The sequence below is a fragment of the Daktulosphaira vitifoliae genome, unplaced genomic scaffold, assembly GCF_025091365.1.
Source record: "Daktulosphaira vitifoliae isolate Bord-2020 unplaced genomic scaffold, ASM2509136v1 Scaffold_2, whole genome shotgun sequence".
Lineage (NCBI taxonomy): Eukaryota > Metazoa > Arthropoda > Insecta > Hemiptera > Phylloxeridae > Daktulosphaira > Daktulosphaira vitifoliae.
The window spans coordinates 45340298-45361337 of record NW_026099573.1 but is presented as its reverse complement, the minus strand read 5'-3'; the positions used below and the strand labels follow the sequence as shown (position 1 = coordinate 45361337).

Here is a 21040-nt window from a genome sequence, read left to right as displayed (position 1 = left end):
AATTTTTATGATAAATAATATTTAATCCCACTTTTATTCGACATACTTTTTTTTTTTAAATATATGTATATATATTTATTTATTTATTCATTCATATATTACACTTATAAATCATAAAACTTGTTTTCAGGATTTAAATAAGGCAATAGGAGAAAATGTAGCTTTTGGAATAATCCACCAATTTCATAAAAGTAAACACTATCTACAGATTTGCATCGAATCATTTCTTATGATATTAATTTAATCACTGTAAGATATCATCTATACTTGACCCAACTATGCTATAACTATGTCCACACTGTGCTGCAACCTTACTATGTTACCGTTTTTTTTTTTTTTGAGTATTCAAAGTTATGAATTCTTGTAACGCTATGAATTTTAAGGAATTTATTACATTTTTTACGAGAGAATTTATTACTAAGTTAACTTGAAATTAAATCATAATCTAATGTTATTGCGGTTGATGGGTTTCTGCACGTTCCATCACTAAATTTTTACACTTTTTCTAATAAACACGAGTACATGCAAATATGCTGAACTTAAATGAAATCCATAAAGCGTAACTTTATAATTACTGATACTATCGGTTTATTTCACTAGGTATTTGTATCTGTGTTAAACTAAACCTCCGTTAAATTAGTGTAAATATTACAGTAGTTGGGTTATAAACACAATAAAAGTATTACACTTAAAATGAATTAATTGAAGGTTATAAACGCAAATACCATATTAATTAAAAAAAAATTGGGCGTTTTGACTTATTTTATTATTCTGCAATTATTGTTTTTAACTAAATCTTACATAATCTTTAATTAGAGAGTACAGAGTGATGTGATTCACTTAATATCTTTTAAAATATAATATTACTTTTTATTTTTAGAAGTTAATAATATCTTATGTTCTATAATTTCAAAAAAAAACTTGTTTCTATCTCTCTTTAAAGTTTTATCAATTCTGGCATTTTTAATTAAATCATACGTGTTTAACCAACTTACAAACTATGAAATGATTTATCCAAGAAAATACTGGTCGAAAACTACTTTTAGTTAAGATCATTAAATATATTAATCTTTATTATAAAAATATTTGCGTAAGTCGTAGTTAATCAATTACTCTGTATAATCAGAAGACTAAATTTAAAAATATTCATTTTATATTTATATTATGTATTTGTGTCATTTCACACCGAATAACCTGAATATATAAATTCGTAGGTTTCGAATTTTTGAACATTTTATTGTGAATTACAATAAATTCAATGATAATGCCTCTATAAATACATATATAAACTTATACAGGCTATACCACCCACGCTGAATACCCACTCTGTGTATTAGAATGTGAGTATCTCAATAAGTAATCGTCCTAAAATTGTTATAAACCCATCAAATTTCTTTAAAAAATGATTATTTTAAAATAAAATAAAAATATATTTTATTTTATTCTTGAGAGAGAAATTCTTACTCTCGTGTCAAAAGCGAACAAGAAAAAAAAATGATATAACACGTATACCTCTTATACCCCCTGATATGTATGGTTAGAATATCCAATTAATAAAATAAATATTTTAAAAATTATTCAATAAATTAAAAAAATAATACATTTTTTTTGATTAAATAATTAATAAATTATTAAATTATTATTTTTTTTCATATTGTTATTGTAAATTTAAATAAAAAAACAAAAATTGATATTTCTCAATACTATTAAAAACAATAAAACTTTAAAAAGTGACACGACTTACGTCGCAAAAATGTGGTCGACACTGGTTTTGAGGGTAGAGACCCGTGGGCCGTTTACTAAATGAGCGACAACAGATTATTTTGACAAAAATAAAACAAACCGAAAATATCGCGACACTTTCGCTGCCGTCGACGACGTGATGTCCGGCGTGGTCCTTGGGCGGCAAAAGGTTAGCAGCGTTGTAGGCGACGGTGCGCGGGTGCGGTTCGGTTGGTCGACGTTGTCGCTTTCACAACGGGAGGAAGACTACCGCACCATTTGCGGCGGGTCGTCGTCGGCCGTGCGGCATTTGCTGGACTTTGCACCGTGGCGTATGGCACGCGGTGTTGGTCAGTCAAATACTCATAAAATAGGCGACGGCTGATAAAGGTGGCACGAGTCGCGGGGCATCGTGTATAACGAAGCGACGCGGGCCGTGTCAAAAGTTAAGTGAAGTAAAATTGAAACATTTTATGTGTATTTAAAAAAATTAAAAATTAAATATTTCATATTTTCTAAAAATTTTAAGTTTATAGTAAGGATCTCAGAAGAAAATTCGGTGAGAAATATTTTTTTTTTATTAGTTAAATCCATTAAAAAATCTTTAATTTGATTATGTATAGAATATTTTAGGTATATGGTTACTATTCAAAACACTTCAAAATAGCCACTTCTATTGAAAATTATATGATTTTAATACCCGATAATTCATAGAAATTAAGATTTCGAATAGTTATTATCTTTGTTCATCTTAAAATACATTGTATTAACTTTAAATTTAATATAGATTTTTTGGATCATTAATAAAAATTGAGAAGAAATAAATACGAAATGATGATTATACTATCTTGCAGTANATAGATTTTTTGGATCATTAATAAAAATTGAGAAGAAATAAATACGAAATGATGATTATACTATCTTGCAGTAGCTTGTAAGTGTAAGTAAATTATAGTATTATCAAAAAAAGAATGTTGGAAATAAGATTATTCCATTTTAATCCATACATTATTCAATAGAGCGATTTAAAAATCACTATCATATCCATCAATAGTTTTTCAATTTTAGAGGCCGCGGCTTCTAATTTAGTAATTACGATTACTGATAGAACACAAATCGTCAGAACATATTTCCTTTTTAATTTCTTGCCAGAAACCTTTTTCTTGGTTATTCATTTGATATTTTTAAAAACGTGTCATCGGTATAAATATTACTAAAATATTATTAATAAAAAATTCTCAGTAATCCATCTAGTTTTCAAAAAATTATTTCAATTTAAAATTAAAATTATATTAAAAATATTTAATTCATAGAGTCACTAAAAAAATAACCAAAATATCGCGGATATGTATATTGAAAACAATTATCAACGCTAACACATACTGACACCTTAACCGAAAAATACCTCCTATTATACCTTTATTCCCCTTATAGATAGTTATGTTATCCCCTAGTGATGTTATCACTAAACACCATAGGTGTTTTTTAAATTTGTTTCAAACCTACTCGTGTAAGGTTCTACTAAAAATGGAGATAGCGGATTTCCCATTACTGTGCACTCAGAATGCTTATAAAATTCATTTTGAAACTGAAAAATATTTTGAAATTTTACATAACTTTTTCAATTAATAAGCACATTTATTTTATCCTGTTCTATGTTTTGTTCCTTAAGCCAGTCTAAAGGAATCTAGTTCACGAGGAAAATAGATTAAGTAGGACCGAAGTTATCGCGTATACTGACACAAAAAATACAGCAGAGTAGAACTAATAGTTTCTCAACAACGCAAGAAATCTAAAAAATAACAGTGAAATGATAATTGGATCAAAAGTTATAAGAGGTCTAAATACTCTGTATATATTAGAGAACCTCTGAGAAGGAATATATAACCTTCTTAAAAGTGTTAAATGCAACATTTTCATTTAGAATTCCTACTAGCTTCAATATGATAATTATTTTAAATATTGATGCAATTAAATATACGATTTATTCAAATATACATGTAAACCTATATAATTTAAGGATCACATAGCACGAGCAAATATATACTTTCTATTTATGTCTGAGACCTGTAGGTAGCTCAGCATAATTAATGACCTTGAAATTTAATTTGATAATATTACTTGTATAACAAAAACTTGATATCTGACTTTATAACTATAACATGAATTACCATTTTTTGTCTTATAAATTCTTAAACAGATTAAATTTTTCAGTGGAAGTATATTTTTTATATGCTTATGAAATTTTTCCACTGAATGTGATATATAAGTTAATTTATTTAATATATGTTAGCTTTACTTGTGTAGATAAAATTATATATTATAAAAATATTCTTTTTGACATGTTCTAACTTATAATGTGCGTAAACATTTAAATGTTTACGCACATTTTTACGTTATTCTACAACTCAGCAATTAAATGAATTTTAATTTGAAAGCTCTTATATTGAACCATATATTAATACAAATTTACCCAATTATAGGGTTGTACATAATTTAATTGTCGCATAAACAAATAAATAAATAAATTTTTTTTTTCAACAAGATTACTTTTATTTGATCAAACTAGATAAATATGTTATCAATATTTTAACAAAATTACCTTTTCTTTAAAATGCACATCTCACATTCATATGCACAAAATTTTCATATGACATAAGAGTGGCACTTTATTTTTTAAATGACAACATAAATATTTAACTAGCTTAAATAGAAATTTATTTAATTGAGAAAAATACTAATCCAAAGTTGTCATTTTCTGAATTACATAATTTTCTGTATTATAAGTTAGATATATATATATATATATATACAGAGTGGTCCACCACTCACTGACAACTTAAATAACTTTTGATCCAGTTAATATTTTTAGCTGATTTTTTTTTTAAATAATAGTTATACATTAGGTCCATAGCTATATCTCAATAATTAATTTTTTTACATTTTATTAAAAATATTATTTATTTTTAAATATTAAATAAAATGTAAAAAAAAAATCTAAGATAGCTATTTTGTAGAGTAGAATTTAAGAAAAATTTTAGTAAAAAAATATCTCATTAATATTCAGTAGTAAATATTCTGTAGCGTTTTGAAGTTTGTGAAAATTTGAATTTTCATGTATTATTTTACGGTTTAAACATTGAAATACATATTGAGAAAAGGACAGAAGAAAACGCTATCTTTTCAATATACTTTTGAATGAGAGTGATAAGTAATGATTGCCTTATCTAATTTCTTATCATGGTATTAATGCCAAGTTTGTAATGTATACACATTATCATCATATGTATACACAATAATCATGAAAAGATAGCGTTTAAGTTATCAGTGAGTGGTGGGCCACCCTGTATATATATGATAAAAAATTAAGTTTATACCCCTATAACACATAAGGGATGAACATAAAAATGATATTATAATAGATGAATGGAGATACATTTGTACATTACTGCTCATGTCACTTTGGCAACCCACTCTCATTTTTAAGGATATTTCAAAGTTATGTAGCAAAATCAAAAATGCATAAGTTTTTTCCAAATTGATTTTGAATCATAGTTTATTAAGTTAATTTTTAATAATTAAAAAAAAATTGCAGTTCCCTTTGACTTAAAAAATTGTCAAAAACTAAAAGATCTTTACTTTTTTTTTCAATTTATTTCTAACCAAGATTATGCTTCCAAAAAATATAAAGAAACGTTATTAGATAGTATTTTTCATAGTCTATAAAAACTTTAAAAATTTTTTAAAAAGTCAAAATTGACCGAAATAAACCCATATTTTTGGAAAGGACACATATTTTTTTTTATTTGTTCGTATTTCGGAAAATATTTGAATTGAAAAAAATATTTAGTTTTCTATGAAAAAACAAGAGAAAAATGTTTTAAAGTAAACTGTAAGTATGTTACTAGCGTATAAAAATGTACCTTACATTTAAATTTGACCTAATTTTTCCTACTATGAAGATATTATTAGATTAATTGCACTACAGAAATTTCGAATTTGATTTTTTGAAGGTTTAAAAAGATTAAATGCATTAATATAATTCATAATAATTATTTAATTAATTATATAAATTACTAATATCATCATTATCCATAATAATAATGCATTTCCAATAAAAATATATAAATTTTATTTCAGATCGATTATGACATTAATTTATGAAATGTATTTTTTAATTAACGTATAATACGATTCAGAATTTGTATTTTTAATTATTTCACTAATAAAATAACAATAACTGTATGCATAAAGCTAAAATTTCATAATAATGTAATTAATAAATAAAGTAAACAAAAGTCCTAGCAAGGTCGGTACCCAACACAGTAGACTCCAGTGTAGATTGGTATCTAACAGTGATTTACATCACTATCATAAAATTAAAACGCTTTGATGCAAATGGATTAATTTCTATTAGGAAATATTTTTTATATAAAAAAAAATAATAGAGAAAAATTAGAATAAAACGTATTTTTTCCATGTCACATAGTACACTATCGATTGGTATGTTTTTCTTTTAATTATACATTGTTTACAATTTTTAATTTAATATAAGTTGTATTCAAAAATTAAGTTGAAAAAATGTTTGATAAAAATGGGTAGTCTGTTCAAACCCTTCCTATTGTTAGGTTTTCACTTGTAAAAAATAACATCATTATTATGACATTATTATGTCTAGTTTATATAAAAAAAATTTCTTTATTTTTCAGTCTATCTAAAAAAAAATATGATCATTAAAATTTGCAAAAATAAAATCAATGTCGGCCGTTTTTAAAGATAGTAATTTTTGAGATATTTTCCTTGAAAAAAAAAATTCAGGATAATTTTTTTAATTTTTGAGGATGGGAAAATAAGTAGAATTCAGTAATATCAATACTTTCTCAGCTTCGATGCGAAGCTAAAAGCAATTAATTTTTACTAATGCTTTTGAAGAATAACACAGTGTTTTGTGTTATGTGATGCATTTCCAGTTCTTGCCATTATTATCATAACAACTTGATTCGAACCTGTTTTTGCATACAGTAAGTAATGCAGTATATGCAGTCCTTTCTCTTATTACTTATAAAAATATTATTTTTATGAAAACAAGTTACCTTTAAGTTTACGCAACAAACTTCAAGTTATTCCTATTGTTATTATCGGCACTGACTAACAACCACAATTTACCAACTAGTTAAATTAATAATGAAATAGTTTCCGAAATAGCATTCATAATTTTTTCTCGTATCATTTTTTTTCTTATAGAAAACTTATACATAACATTAAAAATATACAAAATGGGTCTGTTAATTATATTTAATCATTGATTTAAATTAATCATTATTTTCTAATTAATTATTGTCAAATATGATTAGATATATAGACTTCTTTATTTTAAATAAAGTAAATTATTAAGTATAAGTATAGTTTTATAATATTTTATTTTATTAAGGTATTATGCAACTAAAGTTTTCTTGAGGGATATTAATAATACGAAATATTCAATAGTACCCAACATTCCTAACATAAATACAAAAGGATTATTGAACTACATTATAAGAATTATCACAAAAATATAAATATTATTCCTTAATTATATATTTCAAGAATTACAAAACACGTATTTTTCAATAAGATATTATTAACAATTATGTTGACTTTCAGTCAATTCAATTTTTGATACGTTAATAAAAATAATTAAGTTTATGATCAACACAAACTAACAATATTTCAGTCCTGTAAGTCTTAGAGAATTGAAAATAATACTTTATTATTCAAAATTATTGTCTACTTACCAACTCTTCATTATTTTATATTGGTAAAAACTCATTATCTAAATATTTAATTTAAATAAATATTTACATTTAGCCACGTGACCAGCCAGCTCATTTTTAAAATTGATTAATTTTTTATTATTATTTAAATTATTAATTTTAAAATTGATTGATGTATTAAAATTCTTCTCCCATAAGTTATCAGTTTATATAATCAGTATAAATCATAATAAATTCATATTTTTTTCAAGTTAAATAAATTTTTAAATATATGGTATTATAATAATGAATTACCCTTCTTTTTTATCTTAATAACTTAATATCTAAGCATTTAACACGAAATTAGTTTTGTGATAATATAGTATAAACTTTTATGTCCCTTTCACGCCAATTTCTAGCTGTGTTTATCACAAAGTTTATTTCCTTATAGTTAAATAATTATTTTGATTTGAATTTTGTTTTTATAAAAAGATTGACTTTTCCTATAGATACTCTACTCTGCTTTTCGACATAATGATACAGATCGAACAATGTATACATAGTTTGAAAGTATGTCATAACATAAGTATAACTAGAACAAATGTCTAGAGAAAGTTTGTAAATTTTATGATCATTTTCAACTTCCTGAATAGATATCTATATAGGTAATTTTTATTCACAGTTGTAAAGGGATTTTCACATTTGCATTAAGTATAGAATCATTTATGCTCTTCTATTTGCACATTTGTGTTGAATTCGATCATGTCTAAAAACATATTTTGTTTTACTACAGTATTTACAAGAGATCTATGAGAATGGCATTCCCCATAAAACAAAATAATTTCACGGCGAAGATACAATTTTTTAAAATAATATTTCTACCAACGTAATAGTATAGTAATAGTTTGATGTATTTTATTTTACAAATAGTATAATTATGTAAAAGGTCTATTATAATATTTCATATTTCACCTCTGAGATATGAGCAGTAGTGTAAGAAATGTTGTAACTGATTATGGCTTATCAGAGTTGTATCTCATTCATAAATCCCACCAAAATAAATTAGTTAATGTTCATAATATTTAAAAAACTGCTGTGTATATTATAGTTGACAAGTTATGATTTAACATAGATAAAAACCTTATGCATTTGAATATAAAATAAATTAAGTCTTTAATAATATTAGTGCATTTTAATTAATTAAAATACAGAATTATTTAATATTAACAAGAAGGCTAACTACTAAAAAACACAAATACTTGAAAGTCCACAACATTGATTTAGAATTAACGTATATAAAATGTGTAATAAAACATTAATTGTGTAGTGTAGTAAATTTATAAGTTATAAAACAATTACTAGTCAAGTAAATTATACACAGTTAGTAGTTTTCTTAACTAAATAACCATTGCAGGTTTTTCTATATAATACAAAGATATCCTTTTAGATAAGTCTTTGTGTGATAATGACTACATCATATTTTAAAATGTTTAATGGACTCGTAAATAATTATATGATCTATACGGCAATTTTTAGAGAGAATTAATTAAAAATATTTTAGACCTTCTATAAAAGTGAAAAATTTCTAAAATATAAATTAGAAATGAAAAGTATTTTAGACCATAGCACATTTTAAACAAGATTGAATTAAAATTAATAAATTATTAATAATTAATTGAATAAACCTATACACAAATTCATTCAGTTCATTCACTATCGTAACCAATTGCGTCGATTAAAATGAATACATTTCTACTAGAGTAACAGTACTAGTCAGTCATTGGCAGTTTTCCAATCTTTCGAAATTTTTATAATTAAAATATCACAAATATTTTTTCAAGGATTGCTGGAACAAAAAAAAATAATTAATCCAGCGAATATTTTATGTTATTTTCTATATTAAATAATTTTTACAATGATGGACTACTTTAAAAGCATATTTTTTTAATATGCCTCTAAAAAAATAATTTTTTAATTTAAAAATTGTCATTTTTTAGCTTTTTCTTTACAAACAAATTTAATACATCTATAACAACTCAAGGATAAGTTCTTATTGAGTTATAATCATTTTAATACATTTATTGGGTGTATATTTATAATGTATACTTCACAAACTCATATATTTTTATGAATCTCTTTCTCAGAAAAATTTTGAAAATTTGATATGACTAGGTTTAAAACCTCAGTTACGGAATAAACCCTTTTTCTAAGAAAAAAAATTAGATATTGATCTGTAATTTTTATGTAAAATTATATTTTAAAGTGATTGAAAAACTAATTCCGAACCCTCAAAATTTTAGTTGCACCGCTATATGTGAAATACCACTATATATAGCCAGTGTCGTATAAGGATTAGCACTCGTGATAATTGAAAATGAAACCGTTAGGCTAAACTATTTATTTAATTTCAAGTAATTATCATTTATAAAATAAAATATTACAATTTTTTTAATTTTATACTAGGCTTTTATATTGTAATGGGCTAATGTTAGACCTAAAAGTAATACCACGTACACAAACCTTTCTAAATATTTTAGTGTAATTGACATACTAAGCTACTAAAATAATAATTGAAAGTATAAAACTAGTAAACAAAAATTTACTTTAAACAATTTCTTAACATACTAGGCTTCGCCTAGCTAGGGACCCACCCCATACCTGTGGTTTTAGGAGTCTCACGTGACTTTGGCGCTTAGGCTTCTTTGGGCCATCCTCGTAAGTAGGCCACTGATTCCGGTAGGACAATCCTGCTTTACAGGAAAAATATTACATCGCAATCGGTGTAACAAAAATATATTAAAAATTTAATTATTAAAATCTGGAAAATTCAAAAAAATAATATAGCGAAATGTATTGGGTATAAGGTTGACGTTTGTTTACTGAGGTATAATATAGAATAATTACAAAAAAATTCGTCAGGTTATTCCTGAGAATATGTAGAAAATTCAATTTTGATAAGATTATTGGTTACTGTGATTTGACGTTGGACAACATAGTTATCATAGATGGATCCCAATTATTACGATAAAATCATAGACTTATACATCATATATGAGATAAATACTGTACTATCTGATAATGACTATACAGACATCTTACTTATAACCGTCCTGAAATTTATATATAACTTATCAAACAATCCTTGATAAAATATACAAAATAAATTGCTATGTGAAAATCTAAAATCGTATCCTAATATAAACTCTTCGTGAACATAAAAAAATAAGTTCAAAGCAAAAAACGGTAGCACAGTGGGGTCGCGGCATAGTGGAGACATTGCATAGTTGGGTCCAGTATAGATTTAATCTGACAGTGATTAAAATCACTATCATAAGAAACGCTTCGATGCAAATCTGTAGATAGTGTTTAATTTTAAAAAATTGATGGATAATTGCAAAAGCAACATCAACTTCTATTAAAATAAAATACAAAACCCATAATTATCATAAAAAATAGCATATTTTTGAATATGGTAGCCATTTGCGTATAGAAGATAGGTCGTCGGGACAAATTTTTTTTTTTTCATTTTATAGTACATAAAATAAGCTTTAATTTTATATATGTTTAAAGAACGCAGTATTTCCGGAACATTTTCAAAAATTAAGTTAAAAAAGTTATTTTTTGTAAAAAAGTTACTATTTTAAATACCCCCAGTGAGCAGAATAAATGTTAGATTTTCAAAAAAAATGATATCAAATGAAAGGGAAATATTTAAAGTTTCAATACAAAATAATATTATTTTTATTTGTTCATTTTTGAAAAAGTTATGGCAGTTTTAAGTACAAAAAACATCCCGATAAAAGGTAATTTTTATCGCAAACATTACATTTTTTTTTAAATTTTCGACAGCCATTTGCACATAGAAGATAAGATGTCGGGACAAATTTTTTTTTTTCATTTGATAGTATATAACATAATCTTTGATTTGATATATGTTTAAAGGACGCAGTATTTCCGGAACATTTTCAAAAGTTCAGTTGAAAAAGATCTATGTTTTTTACAATATTTTAAGTTTTGAACGCCCCCTATATAAGGGGAAATTGTCCAATTTTAATAAAAAGTATGTCAAATGAAAGATGTACTTATAATGTATTCAGAAAAAAAAAATTTGTGCTGATATATACATTTTTCAAAAAGTTATAGCATTTTTAAGTTGAAAATTTAAAATCGAAAATCGAAAATTTTAACACAAAAATAGTGTTTTTTTAACTACGGCAGCAGTTTAAATGTAGAAGAAAAAGTGTTGGGACAAATTTTTTTTTTTCATTTTGTAGTACATAAAATAAGCTTTAATTTGATATATGTTTAAAGGACGCAGTATTTCCGGAACATTTTCAAAAATTAAGTTGAAAAAATTAATTTTTGTAAAAAAGTTGCCATTTTAAATCCCCCCCAATGAGCAGGTTAAGTGATAGATTTTCAAAAAAATGATATCAAATGATAGGTAGATATCTAAGGTTTTAGTATAAAAAAAATTATGTTGATTTGTTGATTTTTCAAAAAGTTATGGAAGTTTTAAGAAAAAAAAGTGAAAAAATTTCGAAAATTAGCGATTTTTAAATTTGTAATTTTTTTGGATATTTCCCCCATTTGCGGGGAACGAGGGAATTTTTTTCAATTTTTAAGGGTAATGTCTTCAACTAGATACGATTTGTGATCTTTTGACGTATTTTTGAAAGAAATCGGTCCAGTGAGAGCTGAGAAAAAGTAGTGACAGACACAAAAAAAAAAAAAACACATCATAGTAAAATTAATACCTTCTCCGCTTCGCATCGAAGCTAAAATATCCGCAAAATAACCCATCCGATAAATTTTTTTGTTACACTGCACGGTTTGTGATTTAATTTTAAAAATATAACTATTTAGTATGCAGTGTTACTAAAATATTAATATAGTTCTTTAATTAATCACTAGGGTAAGGGCGCCACTTGTTGGCCATTATATATATTAAAATGCTTGTAACTCAAGAAGCATATATCCTAAAGTTGTTATCGGCCCATCAAATTTATTTATAAGAAAAGTACTAAAATATGGCTGTTTTTAAATTTCAAAAAAAAAAAATAAAAATATTTTTTTTCTTAGAGAAAAATAATAAAAAATATCTTTTAACATAGTTCAAAACTGTAAAAATTATTTAAAAAAGAAAGTAACACAAACATTTTTGTTAGATCAAAAGTTAATTAATATGTCAAAACCTGTTAGATTACATAATTATTTCAAGAACCTTTAGTAAGTGACTAGCTTTACTATTTTTTTTTTTTTAATACATACCGTATTAAAAACAATTATACCAAATGTTAATTTTTATTTAGTTACTTGTTTTTTTTTTTTTGTAATTTCAAAACAATTTACATACATATTCAAATTTTAATAGTATAAATTAAAAAATAACTTGAATACTTTATTAAATTGAAATCAAATTATAAAATGTTATTAATTTAAAGAGTGAATGAATTGCACTCAAAGTAATACTAAATGTCAACATTTTTACACAATATTCATATTTATTACTATTGCTCTAATTTATGTAAATGACCAATAAGTATATAGTAATTAAAATCATTATATTATAATGGTTTATGGATTAAGAAAAGTAGTACGTGACTAAATTAAAAATTTAGAAAAAAGTGTACCTACGACATTAAAGAAATTTTTTTATTTCGTTAACAAAAAGACAATTAACATTAATTGCCTTAAAAATACTAAAATTGTTTATGAATAACTATTTAAACAATATCTGAAAATTCTTACCCAAAAATTGAATTTGTTCTTTTTTCTAAGATAATAATAAAAAAAATTTTAAATCCCTACGAACATTTTGTACTGATTATCATGACAATTTTCCATAAATTCAAACATTATTAACTATCAATTTAATTTTTACAAATTAATTGAGTTAATTCATCAAATGCAAATATCTACATATCAGTTATCAATTTAAAGATAAAAAAAAGATACAGTCACGTAGTACAATTGAGTAATTTTTTTTAGCTTCGATGCGAAACTGAGAAGGTATTGGTTTTACTAAAATGTGTTAATTTTTGTTTTTTTTTTGTGTCTGTGACCACATTTTCTCAGCTCTCACCGAACCGATTTCTTTCAATGATACGTCAAGTATCATTATCTTTTGACGTATCGTTGAAAGAAATCCGTTCGGTGAGAGCTGAGAAAAAGTGGTCACAGACACAAAAAAAAAACAAAAATTAACACATTTTAGTAAAACCAATACCTTCTCAGTTTCGCATCGAAGCTAAAAAATTCGGACTTTACTTTGTCTTCATGGTGAAAATAGCTACCTTATTCAAAAATATGCTATTTTTGTGTTAAAATTCTTGGTTTTGTATTATTTTATTATTAGGGGATTACACTGATTTTCATAAATATTATATCAATCTAATTAACATTGTATAAAAATTAATCATATTTAAATTTTTTTGTTTTTTTGAAGTCGAGAAAAATAACTTTAAAATTTGAACTAGCTAAATTTCCATTTTTATTAAGTGACGAATGCGACGTACGGTTTCTGAGATGGTAACACTTGGGTCTTTCATGCCTGTGGCGCTGAATTTTTTCTTAATTCTTTTTAAGTTAGAAAAAAATGTTTAACTCATTTGATTTTTATCGCATTTAGATTCAAAAACTTCAATAAACATCAAGGATCCCATTACTGTAGTCTTCTCTCGTTAGAAGATATTCATATTAATATTATTTTACTATGTGGTTTTTTTTTTGTAGCTATCATTTATTTTCTCAGCTCTCATTTGACCTACTTTTTTGACAAATTTTTTTTTTAAATTAAACACTATCTACAGATTTGCATCGAAGCGTTTTTTATGATAGTGATTTTAATCACTGTCAAATATCATCTATACTGGTTGGGTTGGGTTTGCCAATGCAACAATTCAACAATGCCACGACCCCACTGTACTGGTTTTTTTTTTATTTTATACTATACCCTATCAAAGCCTTGACTTTTGTCTAGGAATGCACTGATACAATACAATTGCTTAAGGGAAAAAGAAATGGCATCAGCATGTCTACGAACTTAATATATTGTATTATAGAAGGGACAAAAACCAAATTATGAATCCGGCAAAATCTCGTTTTCTACAATAGACAGTAATACAAATTTTAGCGGGAGCTTCTCCAAAACTTTGGAGAAAAATGGAAAAGGATTTATAGGTTGGGAAGGTTTTGTTATAAGAATGATGTTTGAAATTTTCCAGAAGAGGGGGAAATAGGAATATAAGGTTATAGGTATGGTTATAATGGTGTACGAGAGTTTAGAAATCAATTAAAATAAAAATGTTATCTGAATTATTTATATCAGAATGATAATTGAAAATTTTAGACAGGTGTTGTCTGTACACTTCAACTTTATCTGTATCTGATACAACAAAAATATTATCAGGTTTATTTAATGGAAGCAAGGATGTTTTAAACTTAAGTGCTTTTTTAAATTTAGACCACAGACTACCAGTAGAAAGAAGAAATTAAAGAATCTATTTTCAATAATATTTGATTTATGCTTTATAGGATAATTTTTTTAAAGGAGTTAGCTAATTAATTATACAAGGTTCGATGAAAGGATAGACAAGTGTATTGATAATGCGCTCTAATTCTTCTTTTTTTCTACAATCATTTGTTTTAAGAGATTTTTACGACTTTAAACAATACTGGGTACAAGTTTAAGAAGCTACAAATTTAATCAAATTTGCATCTAATTGTCGTTAAAAAAAGTTGGGTTGGGTTTCAAAATCATAATATCGTAATATCGAAATCAAAATTTGAGTTCCAATTATAGAATCTTAATGGTAACAGTAAATGAATTGATGTAATTAGTAGCACACTAATTTGAATACTCACACTATTTCATTGCATTGCATTAATTATCATACTTGATAATTATTCTTTATAACTGTTTATACTTTCACCACAACCTATAGATTATTCTAATAAAAATCTAAGTACGATATTACCAAGCAAAATTATAAATACAATAAAACTTCACATAAATTTATTGCTAGATACAAGAATATCAAGAAGTTTGATTGACCTACAAGCCTTGCTAAATAATCGATCTAGTAAGAGCGGAGTAATAGTGTATAATATCAAAATAAAATTTAAAAAATGTGACAGTGTAAAACTAATAGCTTCTCTGCTTCGCATCGAAACTAAAACAAAATAAACAATATTAGATTGTTACTATGTTTATTGTACCCAGCTCAACTTGTGAGATTTTTAGGCATTTATAGCAACCAAGAATTATTTAAACTAATTTCTAAGTGCAAAAAAAAGGTTGACTAAGAATTTTCACACATTTTTTTTTAAATAAATGCAAACTTATTTTTGAATAATACTTTACATAAACGACTTGACTTATTATACTGTTCACTAGCGTTAGTGAGTAGTACAATAAAATATTGAAAAAAATCCTGATAATGACCTCCTGGCTCTCCTTAAAAAAATAGGTTATTAATTTTTAAACAGAAAATCCTATTCTAATATATTATATAACTAGCCAAATATCAAATCATTCCAGCAAATATTATGTTAGCAGAACTTTACAACATTTTACTAATAAATGGAAAGAAAACTCAAATTTTTTTATTTTTGTAAATAGAATAAAATCTTTAAAAAACTTAAAATGACTACCTAACTCTACTTATACTATAAGTGTTGATTCTTGGGAAAAAAATACTATTCTGATTGATATTATGTAAGTGTGAGAAATTCCTTACTCATTCGAGCAGACACATATATAGAACTCTTCAATTTTTTTTCTGTCGACATAGAAAAATTGTTTAGATGTTAATATCTCATGTTAATCACTTAAGTAACACAAAAAAATTAAAATAGAACCAAATGTCCCTTTTTATGTTCTAAAAATAAATAAATTGATAATTTGTATAATGAAGTACGAGTATATTATGTTTGTATGGTATTTATGTGGTGAATTCATTTAATTTCATCAATACAATGTAAAATTAATGTGTTATTTAGCTTAAAAAAAAGAATTGACATTCCCCAAAGAAATCCTATAAAAAAGAAAAACTACAAAGCTTAAAAATAGAAATATTGTTATTCTTAAATTCCAGCATAGTGAAGACGCGGTATATCGCGACATAATTAGCACAAGTATAGATGATATTTGACAGTCATAATATTACTATTATAAAAACGCTTCAATGGGAATCTGTTTAATTTCTGTTTGGAAATGATAATTTATACAAGCATTAAACAATTATTTGATATAGATTTGAAGGACAACAACGTCCAGAACATTATCAAAAATTAAAATAAAAAAAAAATGTATAAGCGTAAGTGGTCTCGTTTATATCCTTCCTCTACTCAAGTTTTCTATTAGATTTTCAAAAATGGTATATCAAAAGAAAAATTATTGTTTCTAATATATTCTATTAAAAATTTCTTTACAATTCCACTTTTTAATAAAAAAATGATTACAATTTTAAAATGCAAAAGATATTTCTGATTTTTCTGATTTTTGATTACTGCTTAATTTTGAAATACTTTTTTAAATTTCTAAAATTGAGTGGTTTTTTTCAATTTTTGATACTGATATGTATAACTTAATTAAAATCGTGTTCTTTTGGCGTATAAGTTCATCAATATCGATCTAGTAAGAGTGAGTATTTATATAGACGGACACATCATGATAAAATTATTACCTTATCAGCTTCGCATTAAAGCTAAAAATATTGGTTACAAATGGTTTAATTATTATCACATTGTCTAATAATTTTATCAACTTCAGTTTCTAAATGGAAACATTTATGTTTAACCAACTTACAAACTAGAAAACAACTTTACAAGATATTAACATTTTTATTATAAGGTTGGCGGAACATTGCAGTTCATTAATGCTTAGACTTAGAAATAAACAGACCCGCATTTCACCTTTAATCAAAATATTAAAAAGTATAAAAGAATATTAACTTTCAAAATTCTAGTCCAAAAGTTATTATCGACCAGATATTTTCATTGTTAGATAACTTTCTAGTTTATAAGTTGGTTATTACACATGTTTCCATTTATTTATTTATTTATTTTTTTATTAGCTTTCAATACAAAATATTATTATAGCTTAACAATTAAATAAAACGAGAAAAGAAAAAAAAAATAATAATAATAATAATAAAAATAGTACAATTGATCTTACAACAACAAAATTACAATAAAATTACAGTAAACATCGTTAAATAAAAAAACCAGCTGAATGAATGAAAGAAATAACTAAAGATATTACATCGAGAGAAGTTGAGTTAAGAATAGTGTAACAATTAATAGTAGAGATATTAAGATGAGGTAAATTATTAAATAAAATAGAACGATTACTTTCAAATGCACAGCAGTCAAAAATTATATGAGGAAAATTGCAGAGAACTTCATCGTCATGTTTGGGGCAGAAAGGAGAATTGTTAAGGGACATTTTGTACGCATGAAAAGGAAGGCGATTATGACCAAGTCTTAGTCGAGGAAAGGATAATATATGGAACCGGGAGAGAGGAATGTTTCCATTTAAAATTGATAAAATTTTAAGTGGAAATAGGAACAAAATTTTTATTTTTAATAGAACAAAGGATAATATTAATTTCTAAAAAATAATTATATATTTTATACATTTATAGATATGTACATTAGAAGTCCCTGTATCGCTACAAATACTACTTTACCTCACAATCCTATATATGTAACATTTGTCAACTTTTACCTACTATTACCTACCTAGAAGGGTTTATGTAAAAAAAATGCAATTTTGAGATGAATGCAATTTATGTTTTACTGTTGTATAATTTTTGATATAAACAAATTAACAAGATCTAATTTGTTTCAATTAATAGTGCCATCTTTTTATACTTTTGATTTTCCGTAGAAAATCAAAATATTCAACATATTGAAGTATTTTTTCCTTAAGTAACATTCCTGTGGTTACTCTATAAAATAGGTACTTTTATATGCCCTTTTTGAAGTTAAATTAAAAAATATTGACACTAATCAAAGATGCCTAGAGGGGGAATAAAGATTTTGACTCGCCATTATGAAAATAAGTTCATGTTATAGATACATTTTTATTTTTATTAGAGGGGTTTGTAAAATATTGTTGCTTATTTGTTTCCTACTTCAAAATTATCAGATAAGTAACATTGTTCGTCGGGAGTAACAGTACAGAAGCATTTTTTGCGTACAGCATTAATATAAATAAATCAATATAAATTCTATCAATAGTGTTAAAATCGTCTTAGGTAATAGTCAATCGATATTTATAGATTTTCTATATTTTGGCCAGCATAATGTATTATTCATCCATTATGTAACATCAAATTCATTTTAGTATAGTAAATTACTTACTATGTTTAAATTTACTTTTATATTTTTGTTTTTTTCGATTGTTTTTTTTTTTTGTAAATTATAATACAGTTATATAACTAATACTATACTAGTTTAATATTATTACAATATGTCGGGAATTTGATGAAATGTTATAAATGACTTACAGATGAAAATGAAAGAATGAACATACAAAAACTATATTTAATAAACTTTTATAAGAAATTTTACTATCTTGTAAATGCCTGTAATTCAGTATGGTAAGCTGAGTTTTGCACTTATTCAATGTTAATTTAGAAGATTTTCAACTGTCTTATTTACGAAAAAGTACGTTAAAACTATTAATTAAAGTCTAATAATTTTTACATAAATCATATGAAGTAATTATTTTACAATCTCTAAAAAAAATTCTAGGTTATGGTCAGCAATTATTAAAATTGTATATATGTCAGTAAATATTACAACATCTTATGAAACCGGTTTACATTTGTAATTGAAAATCAAACTCGCTTAGAAAATATTTTATTATTACACGCTAACCACATCTTTTTATTGATATTTAAAATTAGATCTTGAAAAAAAATATTAATTTAACTAAGTTTTAGAGGTGTACTTGCAATGAGAAAAGAAGTATGGTTGGTAGTTACAGGTGGTTTTTACAATTTATTAATAAGAAACTTTTATTGAATATGGTATTTTAAAAATAAATAAGGATATTTTTAATTAAAACCTTCAACATGTTTCATATTTTTTAGTAGTTCAAAAAGTAATCAGGGGTAGAGTTTGTATGGGGACCGTGGGAGTTATATCTTCATAAGTACAACAACACAACAAACTATATTTTTGGGAAAGGAAAATAAGGTAATGAAATAAATTATTTCTTTTTTATAAAATTATCTAAAACTCGAAATCAAAATTTTTAATTAAATTTTTTTAACACAAATATAAATGTTTTTAGTATTTCATTTCAAGATAGAGTGTACAGACGAAACTATAAGAGGGAACTACTAAGCTTCTCAAGCACCGAAAAAAATTAAACATCCTCCATCGGTGACAATAGTGACAATTCGATATTTATATTTATATGATTTTTGCATCGTTCTAAATAAATAACTTCGAGTTATAAGTTTCGTAGTATAAGTTAAAACAGCTTTTTTTAGAAAGCCTCGTATAAAATTAGTGTAGTGGCGGTGAAATGAGAAATAATTAAGAGAATAAACCCTTCTTAGACATTCCTTTTTTGACATTTTTGTACAATTTTAAAAAGTTATTAAGCATAATTAATATGAAAAAATTATTAATCCTAAAATTTTGGTAAATTAAATTATTTTAAAGTACATTAAATATTTCAAATATGCTTAAAAAGAAGAAAACCATCTAATAATTTATGATAACATAGTGATATAAGTAGCACGTCTTGTTTTAGTGTGTAGTTACCGCGGTTTAATTTCGTTACTCTGGCTTATCTAAGTTTTCTTATACTCTACAACACAAACAATAGCTTTTAGGGAAAATGTCAAAAAAAAAAAAAGGATATGAATAACCCCTATAGAATTGTCTACTTTATTAATGAAATTGTAAACTCCGACAACAATAACCCATCCCAAATTTTACATTTGTAAATTTCAAAAAACGGATAAATTACATTTATCAAACTCTGACAGATATGAAATTTTCAAAAAATTCTTTTTTCCATTAACTCAAAGTGATGTATGTAGAAGAATTTAAAAGTTTTGATTAAATATTAACATTCTATTTGAAGTAAAAATAGTTAATTGATAATTTTCAAATATTTAAATTAGAAGATACATGAATTGTAATATTACTATTATTATACATAGTATTAAGTGAATAATAAAGTGAAAATATATAAATTTTATTTATTTTTTACGTTTTAATATTGATTAAATAAATTTTACATTGTTTGTATAAATTTCAATTGTATTGGGTGCTTTTTCAAATAAATATAGATAATATCGCCAACTTTTCACGCATCTAAGACTAATTCAACATATTCATTTACTTGTAAGCTTTGTCGAAGATTGTGAATTGTTTTTGTCGGAGTACAAATATGTGAAATTTTGAAAGGGTCACTTTTGTTAGACACATAATTGAAATCTTTTTTAACACTAATATTTATTTCTATGCAAAGAAAATGGCAAATTTCAAAAAAAAAATTATATATTATTTTATTTCAATTGCATTTACATAAGTTAATTTTTTTTTTAATGTAAGGT

General features: G+C 24.8%; 1 long non-coding RNA gene across 4 annotated transcripts; it reads left to right on the top strand.

Annotated features, from left to right (window-relative positions):
- Positions 1-2112: 2112 nt before the first annotated feature.
- Positions 2113-20775, top strand: LOC126899184 (uncharacterized). Of its 4 annotated transcripts, XR_007702500.1 has the most exons (6): positions 2113-2281; positions 2584-2662; positions 18973-19130; positions 19218-19495; positions 19559-19664; positions 19762-20775. It is a non-coding gene; the product is annotated as an uncharacterized LOC126899184 (long non-coding RNA). The 4 variants fall into 4 exon arrangements; XR_007702503.1 differs by lacking the exon at positions 19218-19495; XR_007702501.1 differs by having other exon boundaries at positions 19218-19664.
- Positions 20776-21040: the final 265 nt, after the last annotated feature.